The sequence below is a fragment of the Haematobia irritans genome, chromosome 1, assembly GCF_050003625.1.
Source record: "Haematobia irritans isolate KBUSLIRL chromosome 1, ASM5000362v1, whole genome shotgun sequence".
Taxonomy (NCBI): domain Eukaryota; kingdom Metazoa; phylum Arthropoda; class Insecta; order Diptera; family Muscidae; genus Haematobia; species Haematobia irritans.
Genome location: NC_134397.1, coordinates 142,450,182 through 142,465,525, shown reverse-complemented (window position 1 = coordinate 142,465,525; position 15,344 = coordinate 142,450,182). Strand labels below are relative to the sequence as shown.

The 15,344-nt window shown below is 31.4% G+C and overlaps 1 protein-coding gene across 1 annotated transcript in view; it reads left to right on the top strand.

The window, feature by feature from the left end:
- Positions 1-15,344, top strand: part of Gel (Gelsolin) — a 176,572-nt gene that overhangs the window by 4,535 nt on the left and 156,693 nt on the right. The window lies entirely within an intron of this gene.

Genomic DNA, 15,344 nt, shown 5'->3' with positions numbered 1-15,344 from the left:
ATTGAAATCGGTTCAGATTTATATATAGCTCCCATATATAGCTTTCGCCCGATTTACACTCATATGACCACAGAGGCCAATTTTTATCACCGATTTAGTTGAAATTTTGCACAGAGAGTAGAATTAGCATTTTAGCTATGCGTTCCCAATTTGGTTGAAATCGGTTCAGATTTAGATATAGCTCCCATATATAGCTTTCGCCCGATTTACACTCATATGACCACAGAGTCCAATTTTTATCTCCGATTTAGTTGAAATTTTGCACAGGGAGTAGAATTAGCATTTTAGCTATGCGTGCCAAATTTGGTTGACATTGGTTCAGATTTAGATATAGCTCCCAAATATATGTTTTTTTGATTTCGACAAAAATGGTCAAAATACCAACATTTTCCTTGTTAAATCGCCACTGCTTTGTCGAAAAGTTGTAAAAATGACTCTAATTTTCCTAAACTTCTAATACATATATATCGAGCGATACATCATAAATAAACTTTTGCGAAGTTTCCTTAAAATTGCTTCAGATTGAAATGTTTCCCATATTTTTTTTATTAACATTGTGTTCCACCCTAGTGCATTAGCCGACTTAAATTTTGAGTCTATAGATTTTGTAGAAGTCTATCAAATTCTGTCCAGTTCGAGTGATATTTAAATGTATGTATTTGGGACAAACCTTTATATATAGGCCCCAACACATGTGACGGATGTGATATGGTATCGAAAATTTAGATCTACAAAGTGGAGCAGGGTATAATATAGTCGGCCCCGCCCGACTTTAGACTTTCCTTACTTGTTATTCTTGGGCTTCTATAAACTGTATTTATTACCCGATTTGGCTGAAAGTGGAAATATAGAGGTATTTTGGGACCACAAATAGGTGTGCCGAAATTGAAGTGTATCGGTCCATTTTTTGGTTTTCCCACATATAGACCGATCTCACGATTTTACTTCTTGGGCGTCTAGAGACTATATTTTCTAGCCGATTTGCTTGAAATTGAAAATCTGGAGGTATTTTAAGATCACAAATAGGTGTGTCGCAAATGGTGCCTATAGGTCCATGTATTGGTATAGACTGATCTCCCGATTTTACTTCTTGGGCTTCTAGAATTCGTAGTTTCCACCCAATTTGTCTGAAATTGGAATTCAAGAGGTATTTGAGGAACATTAAGTGGTGGTGAGTATTGGTCCATGTTTTGGTATAGCCCCATATAGACCTAACTCCCGAGTTTATTTCTAGGACTTTTAGAATTCGGCAGACCACAAATAGGTCAGCCGAATATGGTGTGTGTTGACCCATATTTTAGTATAGCCTCCACATAGACAGATCTCCAGATTTAATGCCTTGGGCTTCTAGAAACCGTAGTTTTTATCCGATTTGCACAAAAATGTAAATATACTGGTATTTTATAACCTCAAAAATCTGTATGGCATTTATTGTTGCCGGTCCATTTGGTAAGGCATCGATATAGACCGATTTAACTTCTTGAGGGTACACCTAAAGAAAAAATATTTTCCTCCGGAATGAAACTTTAGACAAACGAAATTCTCCTTTCGTATAAAGTATTTTCGTTTAGAGCAAATTAATCCGAATTTTTGATAATCGATTCAACGATTGTCTCTAAAATTTGTGTCAAAAGAAAACTCTGCTTGTCTAAAATGTCGTTCCTCAGAAAAGAAAACACTTCTTTCAGGGTATAGCAGGCGCACTGATCATGAAAATTGCTTGAAACTGAAAGTAAAATTTCAAGATTTTTTTCCTCGTATTCATTTAAATAATGGCGGAAAAAATCTACAGATTTAAGATTTCAAATCAAGGCGTTTTTCATCATATACACGATATGTTTATGATTACTCTAAAACTCAAACAAAATTGATTCTCATAAATGCAGAATATGATCTAGTCTTCATAGGTAGAATCTTTAATTTTTTTCTTCGGGAAACGTACTGGTTGAACTGATTTGCTTGGGAGAAGATTTGTCATCAAATCCCCTAAAATTCTATATATTATCAAGTAACCCGCTACGACGAAGAGTTTTCAAAGTAAACTATTATATTTGATTCATGGTGGTGGGTATTTAAGATTCGGCCCGGCCGAACTTACTGCTGTATATACTTGTTTTTAATTCACGTAAGCAAAAAATAATTAAAATAATAAAAATTTTCTCACATTTGGCAAAATTGAAGAAAAAATAACTAATTTTCAAGAACTAAAATAAAGTTAAATCAGCTATAAAAAATTTCGTCGTCTGTTCTGGTTGTCTTAAGAAGTTCTAAAATACTTTGGATGACAGTCTTTATTTTGGGAACACTCAACAAAAATTTGGATGAAGCAATTAAGGTCATTAAATAGTTATATGACCTTGTCTGGAAACAATTTCCATTAATTTTTTTTTAAATGGAAATTGTTTTTTTTATAGGTAACACATAAAATTATTGCCTTATTTCTGTAAATCGTACGAAACTCCATGGGTACTTTTGGGTTAGCCCGTCTGGCTTCGCTCGATTTAGCTTTTTCTTAAATGCTTTATTGTTACAAAAATAAAAGAATACTAGTCCTTATCAATTATTCATTACCCTATTAAATGCATGCGTATTAATCTTTGGCAAGGTTATAAGCTTAGAATAAGGTCAATTGAAATAATTACACTTAGTTATAATTGAAAACGTTCACGGACAAATATGTTGACCTAAATTTTAGAACAAGCAATTTACCCAAAATAAAGGACAAATTTCTTTAATAATCTTAGCTTCTACATTAAAATTGTTTCATTGAATGTAGGTTAGGTTAGCTTAGATATAGTGGCAGCCCGATATTTCAGGGACCTCCTTTTTATAGCCGAGTCCAAACGGCGTTCCACATTGCAGGGCAACCACTTAGAGAAGCTTTGAAACACTCAGAAATGTCACCAGCATTACTGAGGTGGGATAATCCACCGTTGCAAAACTTTTTAATGTTTGGTTGAAACTGGGTTTAAATCCACGACCCTGTGTATGCAAAGCGGACATGCTAACCATTGCACCGCGGTGGCTCATTGAATGTAGGACACGAATCTTTGAAATTTGCGTCTCTTTATTAGAGATGTATGTATTTTAAATAAAGTAATTTTCCTTAAAGCAAAGAACTTTTTTTTTGGATTTAAAGAAATTATCTTTAAATTATATGATATATTGAATCATTGGATGAAAAACAAACCAAAAAAGCTTCGAATATAGGCTAAGATTTATTTTTAAATTTAATTTAATTTTAAATTTAATTTTATACTCAAAATAAAGTGAACCCTTCATGCCACTAAATCCAATTTAACACCATTTTAGTTCATGGAAATTATTATGTATAGTTAAAAGTTCTCCAATAGAGAAAAATGTATACTCAAATCACAATGGACTGAATAGTCTAAGTGAGCCTGAATCTTAATCGGGCTGCCACTTTAACCTTTAACCTATACTCAAATGCAGAAAAATAGTCAAAAATTTCCTAATTTTTTTAAATTTTACCAAAAATGGGGCCATTATGAGGTTATAAACTGCAAAGACATTTTTGCAGTTTATAACTCTAATTTTTTTCTTCAAAATATAAAAATAATTTTCTTGAACAATTCAAAATGTATACACTGGAAAAAAAATATTGAACCAAAATGGAAAATTATGCAATTTTAGGATGCGAAATTTACACAAATTTCTTTAAAATAACACAAAAAAACAAAGCAAAAATAGTCTTAAAAGTGCTTCAAACACGAAAAGGAAAGTATCAATCACAGAATTCATTGGATATTAAAAATATTCTTCATAAAAAAAATAACTGATTTCTTCGGAACTTTCAATTAATTATACCCTTCACCACTACTGTGGTACAGGGTATAATAAGTTTGTGCATTTGTACGTAACGCAAAGAAGGAAAAGTCTGAGACCCATCGTTTAGTATACCGATCGTCTTAGAATTAAATTCTGAGTCGAATTAGCGATGTCCGTCTGTCTGTCTGTCCGTCTGTCTGTCTGTTCATGTATTTTTGTGCGCAAAGTACAGGTCGCAGTTTAAGTCCGATCGTCCTCAAATCGGGCACAGGGTCGTTTTGGGGAACAAAGACGATCGCTATTGATTTTGGAAAAAATCGGTTTAGATTTAGATATAGCTGTCATATATATTTATCCCCGATCTGGTTATAATTGGCGTGTTTATCAACCGATGTTCTTCAAATTCCGTGCATCCGAATATTTTATGAGTCTCGAGAAACTTGCAAAATATTATCCAAATCGGTTCAGATTTAGATATAGTTCCCATATATATCTTTCGTCCGATTTGGACTTATATGGCCACAAAAGCCAGAGTTTTGCCCTGAATTGCTTCAAATTTTGCACATGGAGTACGTTTAATAGTATCGGTAAATGTGCCAAATTTGGTTGAAATCGGTTCATATTTAGATATAGCTCCCATATATATCTTTCGTCCGATATGGACATATATGGCCTCAAAAGCCATAGTTTTGCCCTGAATTGCTTCAAATTTTGCACAAGGAGTACGTTTAATAGTATCGGTAAATGTGCCAAATTTGGTTGAAATCGGTTCAGATTTAGATATAGCTTCCATATATAGCTTTCGCCCGATTTACACTCAAATGACCAGAGAGGCCAATTTTTTTACTCCGATTTAATTGAAATTTTGAACAGGGAGTAGAATTGGCATTGTAGCGTGCCAAATTTAGTTGAAATCGGTTCAGATTTAGATATAGCTCCCATATATAGCTTTCGCCCGATTTACTCTCATATGACCACAGAGGCCAATTTTTTGCTCCGATTTAGTTGAAATTTGGCACCGATTTGATTGAAATCGGTTCAGATTTAGATATAGCTCCCATATATATGTTTTTCTGATTTCGACAAAAATGGTCAAAATACCAACATTTTCCTTGTAAAATCGCCACTGCTTACTCTAATTTTCCTAAACTTCTAATAAACTTCTAATATATATATATATATATATATATATATATATATATATATATATATATATATATATATATATATATATATATATATATATATATATATATATATATATATATATATATATATATATATATATATATATATATATATATATATATATATATATATATATATATATATATATATATATATATATATATATATATATATATATATATATATATATATATATATATATATATATATATATATATATATATATATATATATATATATATATATATATATATATATATATATATATATATATATATATATATATATATATATATATATATATATATATATATATATATATATATATATATATCGAGCGATAAATCATAAATAAACTTTTGCGAAGTTTCCTTAAAATTGCTTCAGATTTAAATGTTTCCCATATTTTTTTTACTAATATTGTGTTCCACCCTAGTGCATTAGCCGACATAAACTTTGAGTCTATAGATTTTGTAGAAGTCTATCAAATTCTGTCCAGATCGAGTGATATTTAAATGTATGTATTTGGGACAAACCTTTATGTTTAGCCCCCAACACATTTGACGGATGTGATATGGTATCGAAAATTTAGATTTACAAAGTGGTGCAGGGTATAATATAGTCGGTCCCGCCCGACTTTAGACTTTCCTTACTTGTTTTTTAATTGAGTCAATTAAAAATTTAAACGATTTTCGCCAATCAATTATTTATTTATGGTATTACACAATCAGATTTTTTATTGAATCGATTTAAAATGTTCGCAACAAAAGTCAATTAGGTATTTAAATTAATTTTTTTAATACACTAATAGAAAAAGTTTCGTTATATTAACGAAAAGTGTCGTTAAAAGTCAGCCAATGAAAATAATTCGTTAATACAACGAAATTTTTCGTTATTATAACGAATTTTCTATTAATCAACGTAAGGTTTCGTACTATTAACGAATATTTTCATTGTATTTTTTAAAATGTTTCGTTATATCAATGAAAATTTTTCCTTGGCTGAATTTTGATGAAATTTTCTTTGCGTGTAGAAAACGTTTTTGTTTGTAATATCATCTTTTTACAGTATATTATATAGAATAATTCCAAGAAAAATCTTCTATGCTTGAAATAGAAATCTGATATTTAACTTTTTATCTTTAGTCTAATGAACGATAAACTATAGAGGTATTTTTTTCTCTGACCTCTAATTTAGATTTCAAGTGCATTCATTTGATGCCTCAATGCGAAAGGTTTGTACATTTATTACACGTTGCCGTTGTTATTATTATTTTTTATTATTCACAATTGCTGTTAAATTTATGCAGAAAAATGAATTCATTCGCATACACCACATCCCCCTAAAATGCTATATAATGCCACAACCTACATTAATATCGGACAAAATGTTTCCAAATCAATGTAATGCTATTTTGTATTAAATGAACGAATTGTGTGAACTATTTTTACACGAATAAGTTACAGGCAGAGAAATATCGTTACTTGATACATTTTGTTAAACTGAAATATGTTAGCTGACATAAAGTGTTACTATTTCAAATTATGTGCGGAAGTAGTTTTAATTTCAGAATCCACTCACCTTGTCTATTGCTCTGAGTCGGTCAAAAAAGAAGTTGTAACAGGTTGGCTGATACACTCAAAAAAAAGTGAACTCTCTATTTCACTAAAGCCAATTTAACTTTATTTTAGTTCATGGAATTATAATGCTTGGAGAAAGTTTTCTTTACTCTAATAATTTTTTGCGTACGTTAGTTAAATTAACTAAAAAGCGGGAAAAAATTATACACAAATTAAGCATAAGCATTTACTAAATTCGTATATCTAACAAAGTAGTTCATTATTTCTTCAAATTTGTAAATTTTACTAAAAATGCGTCCATCATGAACTTCGTATGTCACTAAAGACATTCTTGCAATTTTTAACTCCAATTTTTTCCTTCAAGCTACAAAACTTTCTTCAACAAGTGAAAAAAATATTTATATCTAATAATTTTTCCTGAATTTGTCGAAAAATATTTACTTATTTTTGTCATATCGGCGTGATGCCAGCGTTTGTAATACTCTTTAGTTAAAATTTTCTAAAAATATTCAAAATTTTCTAAAATTAACCTAAAGTTTTCTTCCTGGTGGGTTCACTGTTTTTTCAGTGTAAGTCCCCGGTATATCAAAGAAAAACACATTTTTTTGCCAAAATTCGTTGTTATTATTCAACATAGTTCCCTTCAAGAGCGATACAAGGATTATAACGACCTTCCAATTTTTTGATACCATTTTGGTAGTACTCCTTCGGTTTTGCCTCAAAATAGGCCTCAGTTTCGGCGATCACCTCTTCATTGCAGCCAAATTTATTCCCTGCGAGCATCCTTTTGAGGTCTGAGAACAAGAAAAAGTCGCTGGGGGCCAGATCTGTAGAATACTGTGGGTGGGGAAGCAATTCGAAGCCCAATTCATGAATTTTTGACTTGTGGCTCGGTGCGTTGTCTTGGTGGAACAACACTTTTTCCTTCTTCATATGGGGCCGTTTTGCCGCGACTTCGACCTTCAAACGCTCCAATAACGCCATATTATAGTCACTGTTGATGGTTTTTCCCTTCTCAAGATAATCGATAAAAATTATTCCATGCGCATCCCAAAAAAACAGAGGCCATTAATTTGCCAGAGGACTTTTGAGTCTTTCCACGCTTCGGAGACGGTTCACCGGTCGCTGTCCACTCAGCCGACTGTCGATTGGACTCAGGAGTGTAGCGATGGAGCCATGTTTCATCCATTGTCACATATCGACGGAAAAACTCGGGTGTATTACGAGTTAACAGCTTCAAACACCGCTCAGAATCATCAACACGTTGTTGTTTTTGGTCAAATGTGAGCTCGCGCGGCACCCATTTTGCACAGAGCTGCCGCATATCCAAATATTGATGAATGATATGACCAACACGTTCGTTTGATATCTTTAAGGCCTCGCTATCTCGATCAACATCATTTTACGGTCATTCAAAATCATTTTGTGGATTTTTTTGATGTTTTCGTCGGTAAACACCTCTTTCGGGCGTCCACTGCGTTCACCGTCCTCCGTGCTCATTTCATCACGCTTGAATTTTGCATAGCAATCAATTATTGTTGATTTCCCTGGGGCAGAGTCCGGAAACTCATTATCAAGCCAAGTTTTTGCTTCCACCGTATTTTTTGCCTTCAGAAAACAGTATTTTATCAAAACACGAAATTCCTTTTTTCCATTTTTTTCACAATAACAAAAGAGACGCTCTATCTCACAAACTAATTGACTTACAGACGTCAAATTTTGACACGAATCATTTGAAGGTTGGTACTATATAAAAATAATATGCATTTAATACTAGCGACGCCATCTATGTGTCAGACCAGGGACTTATCAGCTAACCTGTTAATGTTCTCAATTGTAATCATCCGGTAGCTTGGTTATCGATTCTTGTTGGTGCACTCAAAAAAGTGTACTTGGGTCCAAAGATTGTGATCTTCAATTAAGGATTTTAGTATTGATTCAGAGCCAAAGACGAGGGATTTTTTATGTTTTTATGTTCAAATCTATACACTGAAAAAAAGCATGCCCGGTTCCAAATATTTTGTCTTTACTTTAAAAATTTTGGCACTGATTCCGAGTCAAAGAAGCGGAGAATACAAGTAAGGATACTTTTAACACATAATTCTCTTTTAAATTTGGGTTGTGTGTTCTTGCTTTTAGAAAGCAAATTTTAATTGTTCGCTTTTTAAGTTTTTTTCTTCATATGCCACCAAAGTCCTTTAAAAACGAGTTAACGAAAACTTTATTTTCCAAATTAAGACTCGACTTCTAGTAGAAATTATGCTATTTTTCAAGTAAAAAACGTCTTTAAAATAAAGTGTTGAAAAACATGTGCTATATTTGAACGATTTTTTGCTTTGTAGTCAAGATGCAAAAAGAAAATAAATTTAAAGACAATTTCATTAATTTTAAAGAATTTTTCTGAATTATTAAAGTCAAGTTGACTTTAACCCAAACATATTTTCTTTCATGTTATGATACCCATTTTTAAGTCAAATCACTTAATTATAAGGACAATACGACTTCATTGAAAAGCTTATCGACTTTTGGACAAGAAAAAAACTTTATATTAGAGAAATGCGTCTATGTATATATATATATATATATATATATATATATATATATATATATATATATATATATATATATATATATATATATATATATATATATATATATATATATATATATATATATATATATATATATATATATATATATATATATATATATATATATATATATATATATATATATATATATATATATATATATATATATATATATATATATATATATATCTGAGTAACGAAATTTTAAACAAACAAAGCTTTTGACGATAAATATTTTTCTATTAAATCAAATAAAACATACCAGAGACAATTGTTACAATGCTTCTAATAAATTCGGATTTATTTGTCCTTAAAGAGAATACTTTATAACAAAGGAGAATTTTGTTTGTCTAAAATTTCGTTCCTGAGGAAAGTATTTTTTCTTTGTGTGTATCATTTAACGAATATTATGCCCAAAAGGAGTGAACCCTCTATTTCACTAAAGCCAATTTAACTTTATTTTGTTCTTGGACTTATTATGTTTGGAGAAAGTTTCCTTTACTCTACCAATTTTTTGCGTATGCTAGTTAAGTGAACTAAAAAACGGGGAACAATTACATACAAATGAAGCATAAAAATTTACTAAATTCGTACTTCTCACAAAATAGTTCACTATTTCTTTAAATTTGTAAATTTTACTACAAATGCGCCAATCTTGAACTTCGTATGGCAATAAAGACATTCTTGCAATTTTGATCATCAATTTTTTCCTTCAAACTACAATTAATTATGTCTAATAAATTTTCTTGATTATTTCGAAAAATATTTACCTATTTTTATGACATCGGCGTGATGTCAGCTTTTATAATACTGTTTAGTTAAAATTTTCTAAAAATAATTTATTTATTTATTTCTTAAACTTATAGTAAATATAAGAATAATAGAGAATAATCTAGCGTTAGCTACTAGGCTATCAGCTAAAAATAATTTAAATTTTCTAAAATCAACCAAAATTGTTCTTCATGGTGGGTTCACTGTACATTGTCGATTTGTGATATACTAACAAAACTATCCATGAACAAATACATGTAAGTTTAAAAATCCAAATTATATTACCTTTGATGTAAAAAGGTTTTACTTAATTCCAAGCACTTTAAATCAAGAATGTAATATCCTCAAAATAAATATTAGCTTATATTTGAAGCTTTTTTACTTTTAAATCCAAAGATTCGACATCTCAGTTAATTTTAATTTGTTTAAATTAAAAATAAATTTGCCTTACTTCAAAGAAATACGACTTTAAAAGATACGTGTCATTTTCAAAGATGAATATTCTAAATATAGGTATAATAGTTGTACCCTGGCCCTCTAGTAAGTGTAAAGTCGCTTAGAGAACGGGTACTAATTACCCTACACTCAAAAGATTTTACTTGAATTCAAAGATTTCGACCTTCCATTAAGGTATTTGGTATTGATTCTGAGCCAAAGATTCTGCTTCTCTATATCGCATGCAGGTTCTAGGGCGAATATTTTTGGTAAACCCATTTTCAATGTTATTATACACACAAAAAAAATTTTTTCTGATTCAATCACCAAATTAATTGATCCAATTAATTTTTTAATTGAAATGTCTTCAATCACGAAAATGATAGTATCAATCACAGTTTTAATTGGGCATAGAAAAAATTCTTGATTAAAAAATTAATTGATTTTTTCAGCAAATTTCAATTAATTTTTTAATTGATTCAATTAAAAATTTAATTGATGTTGATTGCAAAACTCAATTAATTTATTAATTAAAAAAGGTAACTATTTTTAATTACTTTCTGAATTGGCTTAGAGTTTTTATTTGGATTAACAAATGATTGTTTGAAATACAATTTTAATTAGTCTTCCGAATTAGATTAAAAAGTTAATTGTATCAATTAATTTTTTAATTACAAATTTTAAAATTTTCAATCATTGACTTAATTAACTTAATGTTTCTATCATGATTAAAATGTTAATTGTATTAATTAATTTATTAATTGAAAAAATTTTCAACTTCAATTAACTTTTTAATTGGAAATATTTTGGTGATATTTTTTTCTGTGTACCCTGGTCCATTGGTTAGGTTTGAATTTTCGCTGGGAGGGGGCTAAGGTATTACGACGACGTCATTAATAATCTTTGCTAAAAATCTAATTCAAATACACCGAGAAAAATACGTGGCTAAACTAACGCAAAATTGTACGTACATTTATTGCAAAACAAATTATTTGTTTGTAGTTAAGTTTTATTATTTTTTTTCGAAATTTTCCACAGCCCAATGAAATTATCCGTTTTAATACCCTGCGCCACACTGTGGAACAGTGTATTATAAGTTAGTGCATATGTTTGTAACACCCAGAAGGAGACGAGATAGACACATGGTGTCTTTGGCAATAATGCTCAGGGTGAGTCCCTGAGTCGATATAACCATGTCCGTCTGTACGTCTGTCCGTCTGTCTGCCCGTCCGTCCGTCTGTCTGTGAACACATTTTTGTGATCAAAGTCTAGGTCGCAATTTAAGTCCAATCGCCTTCAAATTTGCACATGTTCCTAATTTGGGTCAGAATAGAACCCTATTGATTTTGGAAGAAATCGGTTCAGATTTAGATATAGCTCCCATATATATCTTTCGCCCGATATGGACTAATATGGTCCTAAAAGCCAGAGTTTTGGCCCAATTTGGTTGAAATTTTGCACAGGGAGTAGATTTAGTATTGTAGCTATGCGTGCCAAATTTGATTGAAATCGGTTCAGATTTATATATAGCTCCCATATATAGCTTTCGCCCGATGTGGACTAATATGGTCCTAGAAGCCAGAGTTTTGGCCCAATATGTTTGAAATTTTGCACTAGGAGTACAATTAGTAGTGCAGTTAAGTGTGCAAAATTTGATTGAAATCGGTTCAGATTTAGATATAGCTCCCATATATATCTTTCGCCCGTTATGGACTAATATGGTTCTAATAGCCAGAGTTTTGGCCCAATTTGGTTGAAATTTTGCACAGGGAGTAGATTTAGCATTGTAGCTATGCGTGCCAAATTTGATTGAAATCGGTTCAGATTTATATATAGCTCCCATATATAGCTTTCGCCCGATTTACACTCATATGACCACAGAGGCCAATTTTTTAGTCCGATTTAGTTGAAATTTTGCACAGAGAGTAGAATTAGCATTTTAGCTATGCGTGCCCAATTTGGTTGAAATCGGTTCAGATTTAGATATAGCTCCCATATATAGCTTTCGCCCGATTTACACTCATATGACCACAGAGGCCAATTTTTATCTCCGATTTAGTTGAAATTTTGCACAGGGAGTAGAATTAGCATTTTAGCTATGCGTGCCAAATTTGGTTGACATCGGTTCAGATTTAGATATAGCTCCCAAATGTATGTTTTTCTGATTTCGACAAAAATGGTCAAAATACCAACATTTTCCTTGTTAAATCGCCACTGCTTAGTCGAAAAGTTGTAAAAATGACTCTAATTTTCCTAAACTTCTAATACATATATATCGAGCTATAAATCATAAATAAACTTTTGCGAAGTTTCCTTAAAATTGCTTCAGATTGAAATGTTTCCCATATTTATACCCAGCGCCACACTGTGGAACAGGGTATTATAAGTTAGTGCATATGTTTGTAACACCCAGAAGGAGACGAGATAGGCACATGGTGTCTTTGTCAATAATGCTCAGGGTGGGTCCCTGAGTCGATATAACTATGTCCGTCTGTCAGTCTGTCCGTCCGTCCGTCCGTCTGTCTGTGAACACATTTTTGTGATCAAAGTCTAGGTCGCAATTTAAGTCCAATCGCCTTCAAATTTGGCACATGTTCCTAATTTTGGTCAGAATAGAACCTTATTGATTTTGGAAGAAATCGGTTCAGATTTAGATATAGCTCCCATATATATTTTTCGCCCGATATGAACTAATATGGACCCAGAAGCCAGAGTTTAGGCCCAATTTTGTTGAAATTTTGCACATGGAGTACAATTAGTAGTGTAGTCAAGTGTGCTAAAATTTATTGAAATCGGTTCAGATTTAGATATAGCTCCCATATATATCTTTCGCCCTATATTGACTAATATGGTCCTAGAAGCCAGAGTTTTGGCCCAAATTGGTTGAAATTTTGCACTAGAAGTACAATTAGTAGTGTAGTCATGTGTGCCAAATTTGGTTGAAATCGGTTCAGATTTAGATATAGCTCCTATATATAGCTTTCACCCGATTAACACTCATATGACCACAGAGGCCAATTTTTTACTGCGATTTAGTTGAAATTTTGCACAGGGAGTATAATAAGCATTGTTGCTATGCATGCCAAATTTGAAATCGGTTCAGATTTAGGTATAGCTCCCATATATATGTTTTTCTGATTTCGACAAAAATGGTAAAAATACGAACATTTCCCTTTTAAAATCGCCTCTGTTTAGGCGAAAAGTTGTAAAAATTACTCTAATTTTCCTCTACTTCTAATACATATATATCGAGCGATAAATCATAAATAAAAGTTTGTGAAGTTTCCTTAAAATTGCTTCATATTTAAATCTTTCCCATATTTTTTACTATCATTGTGTTCCACCCTAGTGCATTAGCCGACTTAAATTTTGAGTCTATAGATTTTGTAGAAGTCTATCAAATTCTGTCCAAATCGAGTGATATTTAAATGTATGTATTTGGGACAAACCTTTATATAAAGCCCCCAACACATTTGACGGATGTGATATGGTATCGAAAATTTAGATCTACAAAGTGGAGCAGGGTATAATATAGTCGGTCCCGCCCGACTTTAGACTTTCCTTACATGTTTTTACTAACAGTGCATTAGCCAACTTAAATTTTGAGTCTATAGATTTTGTAAAAGTCTATCAAATTCTGTCCAAATCGAGTGATATTTAAATGTATGTATTTGGGACAAACCTTTAGATATAGCACCCAACACATTTGACGGATGTGATATGGTATCGAAAATTTAGATCTACAAAGTGGAGCAGGGTATAATATAGTCGGCCCCGCCCGACTTTAGATTTTCCTTACTTGTTTTTTACTAACAGTGCATTAGCCGACTTAAATTTTCAGTTTATAGATTTTGTAGAAGTCTATCAAATTCTGTCCAGATTGAGTGATATTTAAATGTATGTATTTGGGACAAACCTTTAGATATAGCACCCAACACATTTGACGGATGTGATATGGTATCGAAAATTTAGATCTACAAAGTGGTGCAGGGTATAATATAGTCGGCACCGCCCGACTTTTGACTTTCCTTACTTGTTTTATTCTAATTTAATTTCGTGAGTTGTAGTTAAAAAGTGCACCAGGACAGTAAATTTCCCTGCTTTTAATTCAGTCTTACTATAAAACAGTTTAATTTTCTTTCTGACTATCGACCTGATGGTCAAGCCAATTGCGAGACCACCTTGTGGTTTTGCATAAATATGAGAAATATTTTAGGAATATTCAACATGTTCCTAATACCATCAGAACAGCTTATCATAACACATGAAGGAAGTAAAAACCACGAAAACCAAAATTTTTCGTCCATGGCTTCAACAAATTTAAAAATAATTCTTTACATAAATAAAACAATTGTTCACCACAATTCATAAACTTTATGACCATAATTGATGACAAATACATACACATACAATCACACTTTCTTGCTTGATTTATTTTTTTACAAAACTTTGTGTCACGCCTGACGAAGCTTGACAAATGTTTAACCAAAACTACATAATTTTTGTTATTTCTCACGCCTACTTCAACGTTTAGGAAAGCCTTCTAGAGAAAAAAGATAAATATAATTTTTAAAATTGTTGAAGGCAGCCGTTTGAAAGTTAAACTCTCAGATTTAGCACAACACGTACTATGTTCGCGGCATTGTTTTATTTCGATACAATTCGACAAAAGATTTTTGATAAATGATAAGAATTTTTAAAACAATACATTTAAATATTTATGTATGTCTATACACGTTTATTTGTCATTATGTGCATATGTATATTCATACGTACATTAATCTTAAAATTTAGGTAGGTAAGGTATATAGCAATCACATTTATGAGCTGATGAATATAATACATTGACATAAGGTATACATATCAATTACTGTAATAGGCGGCATGTGGATTTGCAAATCTATTTTAAATTTCATAAGGTACAGTGGTCCACAGCCTTCTGCAGAACAAACAAAATGTCAATTAATAAATAGTAGGGATTTATATCTAC